The sequence below is a fragment of the Octopus bimaculoides genome, chromosome 6 (assembly GCF_046866305.1).
Source record: "Octopus bimaculoides isolate indiv1 chromosome 6, ASM4686630v1, whole genome shotgun sequence".
Lineage (NCBI taxonomy): Eukaryota > Metazoa > Mollusca > Cephalopoda > Octopoda > Octopodidae > Octopus > Octopus bimaculoides.
In genome coordinates this window covers 110,619,756-110,625,957 of record NC_142933.1, presented here as the reverse complement: position 1 = coordinate 110,625,957, position 6,202 = coordinate 110,619,756, and positions in this window count along the sequence as shown.

Genomic DNA, 6,202 nt, shown 5'->3' with positions numbered 1-6,202 from the left:
AGCGGGTGATACCAACACCGTGGATCAACTAGCAACCATGGCTGATAAAACTTTAGGGTTCGCTATCCAGCCAGCTCCTCGTCATGTCTGCTCTTGCTCAGAGGTCTCTTCTGCTGCATCTTCCTCATCACATGATGAGATTGTGGAGTAACTCGACTCCTTAACACTCCCAATGGACGCGCTTTGGCGAGGGCGCTCCAACTCTTCGCGCTGTCGCAGTCGGAGCCGGTCTCGTTCACGCTCGACCGATTCTTTTTCCTCTAGTCCCAGTCTTTGTTGGTACCACGCCAGGTATCAGCATAATGTCCGCAAATGCATTCAGCCTTGTTCTTTCCAATCGTCGGAAAACGCCCAGCGGAGGGTTTGAGCACGTCAAACACTTCCAACCAATTATCCTCAAATCGTGCATTTTTTGTAAAGGATCGTGTGTCTGGTAAAGCGTTTATGGTCGACGCAGGTTCTAGTTGCTCTATTTGGCCTTTGCGTCTCGCTACAGACGAGCCAAAGCGTTCAGAGATCGCCTTGCATGCGGTCAACTGGTCTCCCATTATAACTTACGGTCAAGTTTCCTTACATATTGACATTAATCTTCGCCGGGATTTTAGGTGGATTTTTGTCATAGCTGATCTCCCACGTCCTATTCTGGGTGCGGACTTTTTGAACAATTTTAACCTATTTGTAGATGTCAGGCGACAGACTCGTCGACGGTTCTACGTCTTTGTCTACACCTGCAAAAGCCACTACCAATGCTGTTCTCAGTCGTTCATCAGCGATTCCAAACGGCAAAACTTACTCACTCGACCCTCCACTATATTACCACCACTGGGCCACCTGTCTTTTCACACCCGCGGCGACTTGCTCCTGACCGTCTTAAGAAGGCTTGGTCCGAGTTTGAGCACATGCTCCAGCTTGGCCTTATTCGTACCTCCACCAGCTCCTGGGCATCGTCCCTTCATTTGGCACGATACTTCTGTAGAAAACGACCGTGCGAACCAAAGGAGAATGGTGACGAATGGGAACAGGCTCCTTTTAACGCGTCGCACGTTCGACACAAAAATATAATATATTATAACATAACATAAGAGAACTCACATGTGAAATGCGAGGAAATGCCAGCAAGGAAAAGAGAGAGACTCAACCGATAAAGATGTAAGTAAGGTTTTATTGGTTGTCAACTAGAATGTCTGTGTGAGTGTGAATGCGACATAATAAAACACAATATAAGACAGGCCGTCATGTAAACAAAGAGTGTGTATACAAATATATGTATGTGAATGCAAGAGATACAGAGCATAGAAAACAGTCTATAATAAGGACGTTAAAAGTCCTGAACACAAGGATAAGAAGTACCAGTTCTCAGTTAAGATACACAGTAGATTGAAAGTCTGTATATAAGAGGTTGTGGCGTGGAGGCAGAGCTAAGTCACATGTCGTGAAGTTGAGGCTTCTATGCCGAGCCGGCTACTTGATACAGATGGTCTTCGCAGGTTGAGTTCTGTTAACCTTGGTGAAGATATTTCACAACAGTATTGAGTGAACCTGTGCAGGCGCTGTTTGGTTGCTGTTGGTAGCTTGTGTACGTAGAGACGTCGTGTTGACGTTGGCGACGAAGCTTGTAGTAAACAGTTGAACGATGATGCTGATGTCGTCGCTGGAAACTTGCTGGTTGGTGTTACATGGTCAACGACCAGACCTTAGAAGGTCTGAAGCCGCGACCAACTGGCGTGGATAAAACAGGCTATTTATAGGTACAAAGAGGCTCCAGAAGTATCAGAAAAACACTCTCTCACGTGACCTTATTAGATGGCCACGATTGGTCGGTATGCACCCTGGCGCGAAACAGAACTGGAGACAAATGCCGCGCAAATAAGAGTCAATCAGGGTGATGGACACAGCAGGGTCCAAGGCGGGAGAGAGATAGATGTTACACGCTACGTTCGCATTTGTAAATAAATAACCGAGAGAGGTGGTTTCACTACACTTCTTTACTTGACTGCTGGAGCCTTAAGCAACACGATGAATAAGAAATTAATGGGAGAAGGCGATATTCAGCCGATATCAAGAACCTTGCTTCCCATTATAATTCCTTATTGCAAGTGCCTTCAATACTTGTGGTTTTATTTTCCATATAACACCACTTATAAAGTAAATTGGAGATTCAACAAACCACGTGTAGCAACCACGATTGAAAACAAGTCACTCTACCTCGTAGAGGTAATTGTAAGTACATCCTGAATTCTAGAAAAACCATACACACAGTTTTATATATCAGCACACATCACACACGAAAATATACACAAAGCAAATTTAAACCATACTTTCTTCTTTTTCGCTGAGGCATTATAGTGAGTATCGCGCGCGCGCACGTTATAAACACACCAACCATTGACTCCTTACATCTCTTGATGTATATATAATTGTATCTTTTTGAATACACACAGTGAGTAAAGTGGAAACAGTTAACAACAAAAATAAAGCATCTTATTTATCTCCTTAACAAGTGTGCTTTATCTGCACGTGTGTAAATGTGTGTAGTTATATCTTTGTATACACACATACTACAATCAGGAAAGCGGGAACAGTCAACAACGAAAAATAAAACATCTTATTTATCTCCCTCACAAGTGTGCTATATCTTCACGTCTTTTATTATTATTATTATTATTATTTGTTTACCTTTTGTACTACGGTACGGATGGACAGACAGAACAAAACTGCCACGGTGTCATACTTAGATGAACTGTGCGACAAAACTGGTCGCTGTCCCAAAATAGAGCATTGCCCGGCAAATCACATCTGTCATCTATGCACAGAACTCGAAAATTCCTTCCGAAATAGATGGGTTGAATGCAGTAAATGTCGTGTTTCGATCTACTTTCAATGTGCCACAAACTTTCAAAAGATCCCAGGTCAAAAAAAAAAGAAAAAGAAAAAAAAGGACACCACACTTTTATGATCTACAGGCATTTACTGGCAACACATCTAAGGACCTAAGCTGTGTTCCTCCAAAAAGTGCTTTCCGCTTTGGCCGACCAGGATCCAAACCCAGATTGATTAGGTTGTCGTTTTCCAACTCTACTGAGGCGCGGGCATACCATCTAGCTGCTGATAGGGCTCGGCGCGAAAACAGAATTACCTTTCGGACACGTCCTGGCCTACCACCTGATGTATGCCCAAAGCTAAGAACTGTAGCTTCCCTAAATCGTAACCCTGTGCCACAGGAAAATTCATCAAGTCTGTCTTGACAATGGTGTTACTCCAGAGCAGTGGAAAACTGTCAGTGTTATCCCTCTGTTCAAAAAAGGTGACCGCACATCGCCTGTCAACTATCAGTCTTACTAGCCTGTCAACGTCAGTCTTACTAGCTGCATCGCCAAACTGATGGAATCGTGTGTCAGAGAAAACCTCTGGAACTTCTGGAAGTCTCACAGCCTCATCCAGCCGTCACAATTTGGATTTATTCCTAACCCCAGCTGCTGTAATCAACTCATTGAGTTTCTTGAGGACATTACCCGAATCACTGATGGCGGTTCCTGGGTGGATGTTGTTTACCTTGACTTTGCTAGGGCTTTTGATTCTGTGCCACACAAAAGACTTATGGTAAAACTCTCTGCAATGAGTGTAAGAGATGATCTCTATAACTGGTTGAAGTCCTTCATTATCGGCCGAAAAGAGGTTTGTCACAGTTCTAGGACAGCACTCTTCACCCTATGAGATGACATCTGGTGTACCACTGGGATCTGTTCTTGGCCCCCTTTTATTTGTTGCATATATTAATGACATAGATGCCAACTTAAAGAATGCCACAGTGCTGAAATAGGCAGATGACATCAAGCTGTACCTCGAAATAAAAAGGACAGATCCTGTACACTATAGATCTTTATTGCAATCAGACCTGGACACGATGCAGCAATGGATCATGAACTGGCATCTCAAGCTGGCTGTGGACAAATGTACCACCATGCATTTTGGGAGGAAAACCCAGCGTCTACTTACTCCCTCCACAACACTAATCTCAAAAAATCTTTTGTGAACGTGATCTGGACATTATTGTCGACAGCGATTTGCGTTGGACAAAACACATTGCTAAAAATGCCAAGAAGGCTGAGGGTGTCTTGGCATCACTTACCAAGTCCTTTGTGAGCCGCTCTCCAGTTATCTATATAAGGCTTTATATAGCTATAGTGCGGCCTCACCTGGAATTTGCATCTCCGGTCTGGAACCCCTATCTTGCCCAGGATATTAATCGTCTGGAAACCGTTCAGCGACGTGCAACCAAGAGAATACCCTCCATCAGGCATTTGCCATATTCTGAACGCCTTACTTCCCTGGGTATGGATACATTGGAACTCCGACGTCTGGCAGCTGACTTGGCAGACGCCCATAAAATTATTAACCATCTTACTAACAATAACTCTGAGCACCTTTTCAAATTCCACCTGTCTAACACCTGTGGACATGTTTACAAAGTCAGAAAACAACATTGCTCCCATGACTTTCGGAAACCCTTTTTCCCGCTAAGAGTTGCTGAAGTATGGAACAAACTGCAGGCATCAGTTGTTAGTTGTCGGAGCACTGCATCCTTCAAAACTTCTATACTTCTTCCTGAGATTCGCCAACACTACACCTGATTTTCTACCCTCCATACACACGCAAGCATGTATCTGACTCATACACTGTTCACTTTCCAGACATTTGTACATTACTGCATATGCTTTATACGCACTTTTGACAAGTTGTAGTGCACCTGAGCACTGTATACAATAATTTCATTATACATATATTACACGAGTTCGCCATGAAACCAAGATGGCTACAGTTCATGTATAAATGAAGTAACTTTTATATTAAAAGTATATTTTTGTGACATTCTTTCGTTAGAAACAGCAAACTTGCTTACTGCTGAGTTATCAGTGCACATATAAGTGGGTGGTATGCATTACGTCTGCGAACTGGCAGAGACGTTAGCACTCCGGGCGAAATACTAAGCGGTAATTCGTCTACCACTGCGTTCTGAGTTCAAATTCCGCCGAGGTCGACTTTGCCTTTCATCCTTTCGGGGTCGATAAATTAAGTACCAGTTACGCACTGGGGTCGATATAATCGACTTAATCCGCTTGTCTGTCCTTGTTTGTCCCATCTGTGTGTAGCCCCTTGTGGGCAGTAAAGAAATAGGTATGCATTACGTCTCTTAACTTCTTTTATACATGTGTCTTACGTGAAATCTGTGATGAGCTCGAGTGACGCTGATGACCTGGAGTCGCTTCTGATATATATATATATATATATATATATATATATATATATATATATATATATATATGTATGTATATATATATATATACACACACACACATTTGCACATATATATACATGGATCAAAACAGTTTGATTCAAATTCGTTGTTACTCCGAGTTTCAAGCGTGATGCTAATCTTCAGCCATTTGGAATTTGAATGAGAGAAGTCGAATGTTATTGCCGTAAGGTGGGCTGCGATTGGACGAAGAAGGTCACGTGGTGTCGTTGTTTGATGTTGAAGCGACAACAGTTACTGGAGGGAAAGTAGGAAGGTGCGGTATGTGCAAGTATATAGTTGTATATGTGAGTGTGTGGACGTGCTCATATGGTTTTGCGTGCATGTCTATACTGATGCGAGCGTATGTATTTGTACATGGGCGCATACGCACATACCCAACCGACCAAACACCCACCTACCCACAGACACACACACATGAACGAACATGCGCGCGCGTACACACACACATGCATACACATGCGAGCACACACACACACATGGCTATTCCTTTATATGTACATATGCATACATGTACGCATGCATATTAGTGTACACGTGCATATGCGTACTCTCGCGCGCGTTCATGCATGAATAGGCATGCGCATAACGAGCATTGGGGATTGGTAATTGGTGGTCCTACTCATGGGGTTGTTTGGTGATGGTGACCTTGGTGCAGGCGGTGCAGGGTAGCAGCTGGTGCTAAGGTGATATATCCGGGCTCTCAGAGGTCAGGGGCTTGAAATTTGCCAGAAGGGCATACCTCTGGTGACAGCAATGAGATAAATCGTCTCTTGTTAATGGATACTGAATGTTTTTGGAGGATATGGAGTTTTTGGCGGAGACAGAGCTGGTAATTGGGGGCGCCGGGTGAATATGGTGGCGCGCTGTCAACAGTAGCCCACTTGA